We start from the raw sequence: 13,754 nt of genomic DNA on the forward strand, positions 1-13,754 counted from the left end.
CGCTAAGAGCACTGTTAACCAAGAAAGTTTGGAAATCTTTGCTATCTCGACATCTTAAATTTTAACTTTTTGTAAAGTCTGAAAGTAACTTCTCTTGTCTAGAGTTTTCCAGAAGACCAAGTTCGCCCTCTAGAGGCAAAACAGTGGTCTTGCTATTGAAGGTTTGTATTTTTGACTTTATGGTAGTTTACCTTAAATATGCATGTGCATACTTTTATCTTCATGTACGCAAACATTCTCCGATAGGTCTGTAAATAAATTACTGGTTGGATAATTATCTGTTTACTTATATGTTGTATACTTTTAGTCAGCTATTTTCATTTTGGAAAGCTAAGGTGTCATATTCTGTCTTTTTCATATATACTCTGTGAAAATTTGATGAGTGGTTAGGAAAAGAACAACTTTTCATATGGGAGGAGGGAGTGGAGTTGAAATGCAGTTGCTCTCCTCTCTAGTCCTTTGTCTGGCTTTTTACAGATGCTAGCTGCTTCTTTTAACTTTTGACCTTTCCAGCGATGAGTAGGTACTATTGTGTATTTTGGTACCTTTTTAATGGTTGGTTGTTTTCTGGGAGGTATGGTGGGTCATGAAGTCTTTGTTCTTCATAATAAGAAAAATATGTGTCCACCCTCAAAATATGTGTCTCCCATGTGATTGAACCTGTTTCTGCCTCTCCCTTTTTGCTTTCTCTTTCTCTCTTTCTCTGTATGTCCTTTACTTCCCATCTGTCTGAGTTTGCTGTCCTCTTCCCTGCAGTTGTCGTTTTCAAGGTGGGCATGATTTTCTTTATTGGTAACAGCACATTTATAACTTTGTGTCTCTGTTCCTGCTTGAAAACGTGTTTTCTCAGCCGTGACTTTTAAACTCTGTAAAACATGAATATAAAAATATATTTGAGACCCTTTACCATGTACTCCTTTTGAATGGATATTATATGTTTGGAGCCAGAAATCAAAAATGAAGATATCAGTAAAGCCATGAAGAATGTTAGGACACATCTTTCATGTTTTAAGGTAGGGCCTTATGCTATTCAGGCTGTAGAAAATGAAGGTAGCTAGTAATTGCAGTGTAAAAGTGCCTGAAAAAGTGAGTCAATGCTAAAAATTCAAAGGAAAAATATATTCCTTTGGGCTTTTTAAGCATTCCTTACTTGCTTTTTGAATGTGGCAAAATAGTAAGATTTATTGGGAGATTAAAATAGTAGTATTTCATAGTATATATATTTTTTAAAGCAGATATTCAGAAGGGAGTTGCTGTATTCTTGAGTATGAATGTTATTGGGCCAGAATTTTCTTTCTGGTAGAAAGACATCCATAAGATTATAAAAAAACTATATAGAAAAAGTAAAGGTTTGATTTACAAACTTTTTTTCTTCCTTAATAATTACACATGATTACATTCTTTATAAAACATAAATCATTTTAGGAAGATATGTTTCATTTCACTTTCCCTTCACATTTTTAGGCCTTTTAAAATTCTTTTTTTGTATGGAAGCACATATAATTATTTTTGTGTGTATATATTTATATATATATATTGTGATATATGTATTTTTATAACTCATTTCAAGAAGAGAATGTCACTATATATATAATTTTTTTTGCCTTATTTAACTTCATATGTTTTGCACCTACAGCTTTTCAGAGATACATGAACTTCATAAGTGAAAGATATTTGTAGATTAAGTATTTTTTAAAAATTTTATTCTTGTAGTAAATTTATTAAAGGTCTGATCAATTTTAGTGCTTTTCCTGTTAACATAAAGCAACATAAAAATCATTTTAGGATACTAGCAAAGTCAAACTGACCCAAGTTTGGCATTTAACTTGAATCAATTCCCAAATCACATGAATATTCATAATATTATTTTATGAGGATTATCACATGTGTTCTCTTGTAGGTGTGAAATTCCTGCTTGTGGCCTTTTGAACCTGTTGGTGAGCCATGTTAAAAATTGCATCTATTAATTATAAATAGTATTTCAGTTATATTGTGATTCAATTGACCTGTTTTTGGTTTTCCTAAATTAATAGGCCAAAGTTGGAATATAGCTATATAGCTTGTCTTATGACCTCCAAACTGCAAGTAAGAATGATTACAAATGAGCCATGTTATGTATAATTGTAACATGATTGCATAGTAGATTGAATATACCCCATTTATGTCAAACTGACAGTATTTTAGTAGAAAGTGACCTTTTGTTGCTAGACACTTTTATATTGGCATCTTTAAGGAGAAAATAAGATTGTAGTATTTAAATGATGATTCTAGTTTTTCATCACTCATGTCTTTTTCTGAGTGAAGTTTTAGTTGGATGGTTGAATCACTTTTATATAACTTTTGACAGGTCAGGGAAAAAGGTTTTAAGACACTAACGAATTTCTTAATCTGAGCATCTGAAAGTCTAAAAGAATAGGTTACTCTCCTCAGTTCAACCTTTGCCTTTGAAACGTTTTACTGCAGGAACAATAACATTATGGAAAGGACTAGAATATGTGAGCTTTGTGAGCAGTACTTAAATATATAACATTGTGAAAGTGTTAGAGCTTAATATTCTGGTTAATAATTTTATTGGTGTGTATAGCATTAGAATATTTGAAAACAATTTGTTGGCTTTAATTATGCTTAAACATAGATACCTTTGGTGTATAATTTGAGTAGTTCATAAAGTACCTATCTCCTTTGTGGTTAAATTGTAGAGGAACTGGACTATATGCAGAATTTATTTTTGAAAAATCCTTAAAATTGTTACACCCTTGTGTTTTATTTTCACCTTTATTTACCTAATGTAATGTCACCTTGAGAAGGTACTGAATAACTACCTTTCCAGCTGCATGTATTCTTTATTTTATAGTTAATGATAAATTATTAGGTCTTTTTTATGTGGGAATAAATTGATTTTACAAAAGCTAATTTGTATGGTCTGAAAATTGAGAGAGGAATTCATAATAGCTCAGCCTCTGCTTCTTGGAGAGGAGAAAAGCATAAGCCCTAAGAGAGAAGCTTATGTTAGTTAAAGAAAATTAAAAGAATAAAAGCAGTAAGTTCTCACAAATTGAAGAGGGTAGGATTTGGGGAAAATTTTTTTTCTGTTATCAGAGAAATAGACTTGGGAAGAGGTTACAGTCTGTAAATACTGACTACCTGTTATTTGATTCCGTAAATATAGTTTGAATATCAAAGTTATATTAAAAGTTATACTCATTCTGTCTTTATGTCAGAATTGTATATTATGTTAGGCATCAAATTAGACTAAACAAAATTGTGCTAATAACTACCAAAATAAAGTTTACTGAGGCATTCCTGTATGCAAAAGGGCAATGAAATGTATTACCCCAAGGTTTCATTTAAGCTTGAATTATGGGGCAGATTTTATTTCTGCTAATTCACAGCTTCTGGAATAAAATTTAGAATCAGCAAAAGCATCATTATTGGCTTTATCCTCTTTACTACATGCGTGATGGTTTCCCTAGCTCTTGGATCAAGTTGTTGTGTGAGAGAGCCTCTTTATCTTGGGTACACATGTAGAGATGTCCACATGGGGAGTTACTTCCATTTCTAAAGCATTATTTTGGCTGTCTATAAACTGTTCACAGCATACTGAAACATGAGGGTTTATTTGGCGATGCAGTTTTAACATTAACTCCTTTAGGAGAGGTGTTCTCACTGTCTACTGAAACTCAAAGTCAAGTCAGTTTATGTGTCAGGCTGTTTTGGTTTTCATGTTGTCTTTGGAAGAGAAGCTCCTATTTTATTCTTTCTTCTCCCCAGTTCCAGTATTGTTCTTCTTTAAGAAGCTATTCAGAGACTCCTGCCACCCTCCCTTTGAACCCATAGTCTGATCTTTTGTCACATTTCCATCCTAGTACACCTTCCTTCTGGTAGAACCCTTTAGCTACAGAGCCCAAGGCATTAGAGTGTGGCAGAATACCATTCTGCTGCCAGCTCTCACCATGTGACCTCATGTTAGCAAACTCTAAGCATTTTCTCTAGCAGAAATTGAAGAACAAAATTCTTGAACTGATTCTAGATTCTTCTCTAAAATTGGCTTTTATTTCAATACATATATAATTTATTTGACTTACATTGACTGTGTATAATACAATAGGTATGGTTCAGGCTCTTGGGATAGAAGTAAATACGAGTCCTAGCCTTTAAATTATTCCAGTATAACTGTGGGGGTGGGGGGAGGCAAAGCTTCCTCTGTAATTTTAATGATGTTGAGTGCTGTAGTAGAGTTGTGAACAAAGTATGAAGAGTATATATGAAAGAGTAATTAATTTTGCTCAGGGATGACCTAGGAATTGTGTTCTGAAGTGTAGTAGGTAGACAAGATATGGGGAAAGCCATTCCAGAAAGAGGAAATTGAATGAGCAAGCAGGAATGCACAAGACTTGTTAATAGGCTAGTATATCCAGGATATAGGGTAGATTGTGAAAGGTCATTAGCCACCAGATTAGAGAGTTGGGTTTTATCCAAAATAATTTTAAATAACGTACTGAGACATCAAACTCATACATTAGGAAAGTAATTCTGGAGGCATTATAGAAGCTAAATTAGAAAAGAGTGAGTTGGCAAACAAGGGCTTTAAGATTTATTTTAATAGTCTATGATTCTGGTTCCTAAATACAGTGGATTACCTAGAGAACGTACCAAGAATATAGCCCCATACATTGAGTTCCTAATGTCAGATTTGTGTTTTTCATTTCTTGTGTTTCTGGTTGGTTCCTTTTCAAATCTGCTATATCACTTTTTACAGTTTACAGTTCCCTGCTGAAATTTCAAGCTTGGCCTTTATCTCCTTAAACATAGTAAGTATAGTTGTTTCATAGCCTGTGTCTGATAACTCCAGTGTCTGGAAATTCTATAGGTCTGTTTGTATTGAAAATCATTTCTGCTAGTTTTTGTTAGATGCTGTTTTATCTCTGTGTGTGCCTAGTTACCTTTGCTTGGGTCCTGGATATAATATTTGGAACACTGTACGTAAAAAACAATTTGAAGGCTAAGGTGGTATCATCCTTGAGAGATTTGAATTTATGTCTCTCAAGTACCTGATGGCACTAGCTATTTAGTTTTTTCATTCATCAAGACGAGGCAGAGTTCTGATCCAGTCTGTTTTGGACATTTTTCTTACTGAGTTGAAAAAGTTTTTTGATTGTTAAACCAACTTATTCCTGGGATAAACTCCCAATTAGCCACAGTTGTTACCCATTTGGTGTATTGCTGGATTTGGTTTACATATGTATTTCTTAAATTGATAAACTACTTTTTGAATAGTTTTGGATTCATAGCAAAATTGAGCAGAAAGTACAGAGAGTTCCTATATATGTCCTGTCCAGACACATGCACAGCCTCTCCCTCCGTTGACATCCTGTACCACAGTGTGGTACATTTGTTACATTCAGTGACTCTACACTGACCCATCATAATCACCCAAAGTTATAGTTTACATTAGGGTGTACTCTTGGTGTTGCATCTTCTATGGGTTTTGACAGATGTATAATGACGTTATGGTAGCATATGGAATATTTTCACTGCCCTAAATCTCTCTGCTCTGCCTGTTCATCCTAACCAGCACCCCAACCCCTTGGCAACCAGTTATCTTTTTATTGTCTCCATAGTTTTTCCTTTTCCAGAATGTCGTATGATTGGCATCATTCAGTATACAGCCTTTTCAGTTTGGCTTCTGTCACTTAGCAATATGCATTTTAGTTTCCTTCATGTCTTTTCATTGCTCAGTAGCTCATTTCTTTTTAGTGCTGAATAATACTCAGTTGTGTGCATGTGCCATAGTTCATTTTTCTATTGTCTGGATGTACCATAGTTCGTTTACTTACTGAAGGACATTTGGGTTGCTCCCAAGTTTTGGCAATAATGAATAAAGCTGCTGTAAAACATCCATGAGCAGGTTTTTTTTTTTTTTTTTTTTTTTTTTAATGGGTATAAGTTTTCATTTGGGTAAATGCCAAGGATTCCGATTGCTGGATCAATATGGTAAGAGTTATGTTTAGTTTTGTAATAAACAGCCAAACTGTCTTCCAAAGTGGTTATACCATTTTGCATTCCCATCAGCAGTGAGTAAGAGTTCCTGTTGCTCCACATCCTCACCAGCATTTGGTGTTGTCGGTGTTTTGGATTTTGACCATTCTAGTAGGTGTGCGGTGGTATCTTATTGTTATTTTAACTTGCAGTTCTCTAGTAGCATATGAGATGGAACATCTTTTCTTATGTTTACTTGTTTTCTGTATATCTTCTTTAGTGAGGTATCTCTTGAGATCTTTTGCCATTTTTTAATTTGGTTGTTCATTTTATAACAATAAGAACAACTCAATAGACAAATTTTAAGAGTTTTTTGTTTATTTTGGCTAAATATGCTGTTCTTTATCAGAGGTATCTTTTGCAAGCATTTCCTGCCAGTTTGTGGCTTGTCTTCTCATTCTCTTATATCATCTTTTACAGAGCAAAAGTTTTTCATTTTAATAAAGCTTGCTTCTCAATGATTTCTTTCATGGATTGTGCTTTTGGTGTTATAGCAAAATAAAATCATTACCATGACTAAAGTCATTTACGTTTTCTTCTGCCTTCTAGGGAGTTTTATAACTTTTTGTTTTACATTTATGTCAAGTTACTTTTTGTGAATAGTGCAAGGTCTGTGTCAAGATTCATTTTTTTGCATGTGGATATCTGGTTATTCACTGTTTGTTAAGAAGACTTTGTTTGATTGTGTTGCCTTTGCTCCTTTATCAAAGATTAGCCAACTATTTTTGTGGGACAATTTCTAGACTGTTTCTTCTGTCTCATTGATCTGTCTTGTCAATACCACACTATCTTGATTATTGTCGCTTTCTTGTAAGTCTTGAAGGCAGGTAGTATGAGTCTTCCAACTTTATTCTTCTTCAGTACTGAGTTTGCGATTCTGGGTCTTTTGCCTCTACATATAAACTTCAGAGTCACTTTGTTAATATCCACAAAATAACTTGCCAGGATTTTGAGTGAGATTGTGTTCAATCTGTAAATTTGGGAAGAATTGACATCTTGGCAATACTGACTCTTCCTAACTATAAACATGGCATATCTCCCCATTTACTTAGTTCTTCTTTGATATCTTTCATCAGAGTTTTGTAATTTTCCCCATGTACATCTTGTACATATTTTATTAGATTTATACCTAAGTATTTCATTTCCTTGGATACTAATGTGTTAATGTGTTTTAATTTTTAAATTCCATTTTTTTATTGCTAGAATATAGGGAAGCAATTGACTTTCATTGTATCCTACAACCTTGCTATAATCTCTTGTTCTAGGCATTGTCTATTCTTTCAGATTTTCTACAGTGATGATCTTTTAAAAATTTCATTAGTGGTTTCCCTAGAGTTTGCAATATGATTTTATTTCCTGCTAGTCCAAGTTCATTTTCTTTTTTTTTTTTCTTTTTTTTTTTCAACGTTTATTTATTTTTGGGACAGAGAGAGACAGAGCATGAACGGGGGAGGGGCAGAGAGAGAGGGAGACACAGAATCAGAAACAGGCTCCAGGCTCCAAGCCATCAGCCCAGAACCTGACGCGGGGCTCGAACTCACGGACCGCAAGATCGTGACCTGGCTGAAGTCGGACGCTTAACCGACTGCGCCACCCAGGCGCCCCCCAAGTTCATTTTCAAGGAACACATACTATTTCACAAATAGTGCCAAGTACTTTATCATATAATCAAATCCCTCCCTTCCATCCTTTGTATCCTTGCTGTAATTCATTTCATTTATATATGAGCGTATATACTTAAAGATGTATGTGTATATACACACACAAATATACATATTTATAAATACAAATGTAATTGGATATGTCATTATTTTGAACAAGCTGTTACCTGTTAGATCAGTTAAGAATAATAAAAATAATAAATTTCTATAGTATTTTTTAATGTTTATTTTTAAGAGAGAGAGACACACAGAGCACAATCGGGGGAGTGGCAGTGAGAGAGGGAGACACAGAATCCGAAGCAGGCTCCAGGCACTGTGCTGACAGCTCGAACCCGTCAACCATGAGATTACAACCTGAACCAAAGTCAAACGCTTAACCGACTGAGCCATCCAGACACCCCTAAAAATAATAATTTTTATTTTACCATTATATATTCCTTCCTGATGCTCTTCCTTTCTTTGTATACAAACAAGTTTCTGATCTATATCATTTTCCTCCTCTCTAAAGAGCATCTTTTAACATTTCTTGCAAGACAGAGCTTATTGATAACAAATTCCTTTAATTTTTGTTTGAAAAAGTCTTTATGTCTCTATTTCTTTAATTTCCTTTTGAAAGATCATTTAGCAGAATACAAAATTTAGGTCGTTGCATTTTTTGTTCTAACACTTTAAATATTTCTTTCTTCTTGCATGATTTCTAAGAAGTTGAATGTAATTCTTTCCTTCTTTATAGGGAAAGAGGCTCCCCCCCTCCACCCCCCCAGTGATTCTTTCAAGATTTTTTCTTTATGTTTGGTTTTCTGTTGTTTAAATATGATCTGCCTATGTATAGTTTCTTAGGCATTTATTCTGCTTGGTGATCTGTAGTTTGGTGTTGACATTAATTTGGGGAAATTGCTAGTTATCATTGTTTCAAATATTGCTTCTCCTTTTTTCTCTTCTCTCTTCTTTTGATATTCCCATTATACATGTATTATATACCTTTTGTAGTTGTTCTGTAGTCCTTGGATATTCTGTTGAGTTTGTTTTTTCCAGTCTTTGTTTTTTTGTTTTTGTTTTTGTTTTTTTTGTCAGTTTTGGAGGTTTCTATTAAGATATCCTCAGGCCCCGGGGCGTTTGGGTGGCTCAGTCGGTTGAGCATCCGACTTTGGCTCAGGTCATGATTTCATGGTTTGTGAGTTCAAGCCCTGTATCGGGCTCTGTGCTGACAACTCAGAGCCTGGAGCTTGCTTGCTTCAGATAATGTGTCTCCCTCTCTCTCTGTCCCTCCCCTGCTTGTGCTCTGTCTCTCTCTCTCTCAAAAATAAATAAACATAAAAAGCAAAATCCTCAAGCCCAGAGATTCTTTCCTCAGCTGAGTCCAATCTACTTATCAGCCTATTTACAGCATTCTTCATTTCTGTTGTAGGGCTTTAAAAAATGTTTTTATCTCTAGCATTTCTTTTTCATTCTTTCTTAGAGTTTCCACTTCTCTTACATTGCCCATTTGTACTTGCATGTTGTCTACTTTTTTTCATTAATATCTTTACCATATTAATCATAGTATTTAAAAAGTCTTTGCCTACTGCCCCCAACATTCCTGCTATATCTGACTCTGGTTCTGATGCTGCTTCAGCTTCTTTAAATTGTTTTTTTGCCTTTTATTTTGCCTCATAATTTTGTGTTGCACAGTGGACACAATGTTCTAAGTAAAAGGAACTGTAGTAAATAGACCATAGTAATGTAATAGTAATATGGTTTGGGGAGGGAAAGTTCTATACTCTTAAGATTAATTAGTAGTCTTTTGGTGATCTGGTGTGTTTTTGGATTGTGAACTTGACCAGTATGTCTTAGTATCTGTCCCTGCTTAGGTGAGAGAGGATGGCCAGAGTGGGCTGGAGTTGGGTGTTTCCTTTCCCTTAGGTAAGTTAGGCTGTGGTAAGATAGTTTCTCCTGAAAACAGGCCTTGTTAAGGAAAACAGATGCTCTAGAGTATTTCAGAATAGTTCCTTTTCCCTGCTACTGCTAGAAGCCTGAGGGCATTTTTCTCTGATATTGACAGTGAGGACTTGGTAGAGTTCCTTTAGAGGTAAAACTCACAAAAGTATGTGAGATTGGGTCCTCTTGGAGTTTTAGTTCTTGCCCTGTCCACATTGAGCTTCCAGGAATTTTTCAATGACAGAATTATAGCTCATGTTTTCCAACCCTGGCATTTGTTCCCACAGAAGTTTTGCTCATGGTTTTCTGTCACGTTTCTGTATATCCACCTATCTGTCTCCATATTTTGGTCACACTTTGCCCTGTGACCTGACTTCTCTGATGGCTGTAAGAAAAATCAATAATTTTTTTAGTTTGTTTGACTTTTTTATTTTTAGAATGGAGTGGCAGCTTCTAAGCCTCTTACATGCTGGACCAGAAACCACAAGTCAATTTGCTAATATTTTGTTATGGATTTTCATTTGAGATACTGGTCTATAATTTTTTTTTTATGTTTATTTTTGAGAGAGAGAGACAGACAGAGCTGAAGTGGGGAAGGGGCAGAGAGAGAGAGACCTAGAATTCGAAGCGGGCTCCAGGCTCTGAGCTGTCAGTACAGAACTGATGTGGGGCTCCAACCCACGAGCTGCAAGATCATGACCTGAGCTGAAGTCAGATGCTTAACCAACTGAGCCCCCCCAGGTGCTTCTGTAATTTTCTTTTAACACCTTTGTTTGAATTTGGTTTTGGGATAATGCTGGCCATCATTGAATGTGTTGAGAATGATTTTCCCCCCTATTATGAAAGAATTTGTGCAGAACTGATGTTATTTCTTCCTTAAATGTTTGATAGAATTTGCCAGTGAAATTATCAAAGGCAAAGTTGCTCAACCTCAGTGCTATCGACATTTTAGGCCTTGTAATTGTCGTGGGGACTTCCCTCTGTAATGTAGGATATTTACCACCATTCCAGCCTCTACCCACTAGATGCCAGTAGCCACACTCCACCCCCCCTCCCAAGTCGTGGCAACCAGAAGTGTCTAAATGTTGCCAGTGTTTGCTGGGGGCCAAAGTCGACTCTAGTTGAGAACCACTGACATAAACCAAACATGAAGGTTTGTTGTTGTTGAATAAATTTTTAGATACAAATTTATAGGGGCACCTGGGTGGCTCAGTCAGTTAAGTGGCCCATTCTTGATTTCGGCTCAGGTCATGATCTCATGGTTCATGAGAATGAGCCCCATTTTGGGCAGGCTTCACGCTGACAGAGCCTACTGGGATTCTCTCTCCCTCTCTCTCTGCCCCACTGTTGCTCATGCATGCATGTGCACTCTCTCTAAATAAACTTAAAATATATATATGTATATATAAATTTTAATTGATATAGGGCTATGAAGTTTTTCTTTTTGAGTCAGTTTTGGTGCATGACTTTCAAGAGATTTTTACATTTCATCTGTTGTTGAATTTGTTGGAATAAAATTGTTCATATTATTCTCTTATCCTTTTAATGTTTACTGGATATGTGATATGAATATGAATAGAGATTCTCTCTCTTACATTTCTGATTTTTGTAGTTTGTGTCTTCTCTTTTTTCTTGACTGGTTTTACCAGAAGTTTATCAATTGCGTGGATTTTTTTTTTTTTTTTTTTTTTTTTTAGTTTATTTATTTTGAGACAGAGACAGCACAAGCTGGGGAGAGGCAGAGAGAGAGGAAGAGAGAGAATCCCAAGCAGGCTTTGCACTGCCAGCACAGAGTTTAATGTGGGGCTCAAACTCATGAAACTGTGAGATCATGACCTAAGTTGAAACAAAGAGTTGGACGCTTAACCGACTGAGCCACCACCCAGGCTCTCCAATTGCACTGATTTTTTAAAAAAATGTATATTTATTTATTTTGAGAGAGAGAGGAAGAGAGAGAGAATGAGGGAGGACAGAGAGAGATATTTAAAATAAAGTTATTTACTTTAAAAAATCAGCAATGAGGCACCTGGGTGGTTTGGTTGAGTGTCTGACTCGATTTTGGCTCATATCATGATCTCAGGGTCATGGGGTCCAGCCCTTCATTGGGCTGCACATTGGGCTGCACGCTGAGCCTTAGAATCTGCTTCAGATTCCCTCTCTCTCCCTCTGCCCCCTCCCCGGCTCCCCGCTCATACATGCTCTAAAATAAAAGAAAATAAATACCTTTAGTTTCATAGATTTTTACCTCTTCTTTCTGTTTTTTATTTCATTTATTTCTGTTGTTCATTGTTTACTTCTTTGCTCTTGCTTTAGAGTTCTTTTTCTCTAGTTTTTTTAAGATGGATCATTGATTTTAGGGCTTTCATCCTTTTAATGTAAGTGTATGAAGCTATAAATTTTATTCTAGCCTTGCTTTAACTGTGTTCCACAGGTTTCATTATTTTCATTTTTCATTCCATTTAAAATGTTTTCTCTTTCTGTTATTTATTTTACTAATGATTATTTAGAAGTGTTTTTTTAATTTTCAGGTTTTTCAGAATTTGCCAGAAAAGTTTCTATAAATGATTTTTGATTTAATTCCATTATGGTCATAAAATATACATTATGCAGTTACAGTCCTTTTCAATTAGAGACTTGTTTTGTTTTGTTTTTTACTTTTTTCCCCCCAATGTTTATTTTTGAGAGACAGAGTATGAGGGGGGGAGGGGCAGAGAAGGAGACACAGAATCCGAAGCAGACTCCAGGCTCTGAGCTGTCAGCACAGAGCCCGATGCGGCGCTTGAAACCGCAAACCATGAGATCATGACCTGAGCCGAAGTCGGACGCTCAACCCAACTGAGCCACCTAGGCACACTGAGACTTGTTTTATGCCCAGGACATAGCTTGTCTTAGTGAATATTCCTTGTGCACTTGAGAAGATTGTGTATTCTGAAGACGCTGGGGGAGCATTCTATAAATGTCAGTTAGGTCATGTTGGAAGATAGTGTTGTTTGAGGGGCGCCTGGGTGGCTCAGTCGGTTAAGCACCCGACTTCAGCTCAGGTCATGATTTCGCCGGCTGTGAGTTCGAGCCCCGCGTCGGGCTCTGTGCCCACAGCTGAGAGCCTGGAGCCTGCTTCAGATTCTGTCTCCCTCCCTCTCTGACCCTCCCCCGTTCATGCTGTGTAGCTCTCTGTCTCAAAAATAAATAAACGTTAAAAAAAAAAAAAAAAAAAAAAGATAGTGTTGTTTGAGTCCTGTATAATTTTGGTGATTTTGTTTGTTCTATGAATTACTGAGACAGTAGTAATAAAATCTCCACCATAATCTACTTCTCTGTTTCTCCTTTTGCTCCATGTGTTTTGAAGCTTTGTTTTTGTCTTCTTGATGAATCAACTTATTAAATTTTTGTCTGACTTTGGCCACTGCAGCTTGCTTTCAGTTAGTGTTTGCATGATATTTGTTTTTCTATCCTTTTTCTTTTTATTGATCTTTATATTTAAAGTGGGTTTCTTATATAACATATATTTAAATCTTTTGTATACTGTCTGGTAAGTTTTGCTTTTTATAAATAAGTGTCATTTAATGTCGTTATCGATGTGACTCTTTTTTGAATTTACCATTTTGCTGTTTCTTTTCAAATTGTTCCATCTGGTCTTTGTTTCTTTTTTTCTTTTTCCTGCCTTCTTTTGGATTAAGTGAGTATTTTTAGTACTCCATTTTCTTTCCATTAGTTTATTACATATACTTTTGTTTTAGATTTTCAGTGGTTGACTTGACAGTTCTCAAATGTTTTAATTTCACAACTCCTTTGGATTTGTAGTTATTAGTAAGACCTCAAAGACTTTTTGCTTCAGGTAATTATCAGTTCTTATACCCAAAATTAAAACTGAAATGAAGTATTTATTCATTTAAAATAATGATAATAAAGTCATTACATGGTAGTGTAAGTAACATGGTAACTCTGTTTTACAAGTATGTTAAAACTAGTGGGAAGAGTGACATTATTTTACATTTTTTTCATATCTCTTCGAAGTCTGGTTTAATAAAGAAGGCTGGCTGCTTTCAATTTCTTGCTATATGTTATTTTAGATTACATCTGTGAAGGAATCTGGCTTCAAACAGATAATGAGACAGTGTTAAAAAACAAAATTCAGCC

General features: G+C 35.5%; 1 protein-coding gene across 6 annotated transcripts in view; it reads left to right on the plus strand.

The window, feature by feature from the left end:
- TBC1D12 (TBC1 domain family member 12) overlaps positions 1–13,754 on the plus strand; it is a 140,750-nt gene that overhangs the window by 60,583 nt on the left and 66,413 nt on the right. Inside the window, exon 3 of one of the 6 annotated variants that reach the window (XM_045438281.1) lies at positions 1,901–1,937. The exons of 4 other annotated variants lie outside the window; for them this stretch is intronic. The gene's annotated coding sequence lies outside the window, so the exon portion shown is untranslated. Of the gene's footprint in view, positions 1–1,900; positions 1,938–4,759; positions 4,812–13,754 lie in introns of those variants that run through there. One more of the 6 variants, XM_045438282.1, reaches the window with a different exon arrangement.

Source organism: Leopardus geoffroyi, chromosome D2 (genome assembly GCF_018350155.1).
Source record: "Leopardus geoffroyi isolate Oge1 chromosome D2, O.geoffroyi_Oge1_pat1.0, whole genome shotgun sequence".
Classification (NCBI taxonomy): Eukaryota; Metazoa; Chordata; class Mammalia; order Carnivora; family Felidae; genus Leopardus; species Leopardus geoffroyi.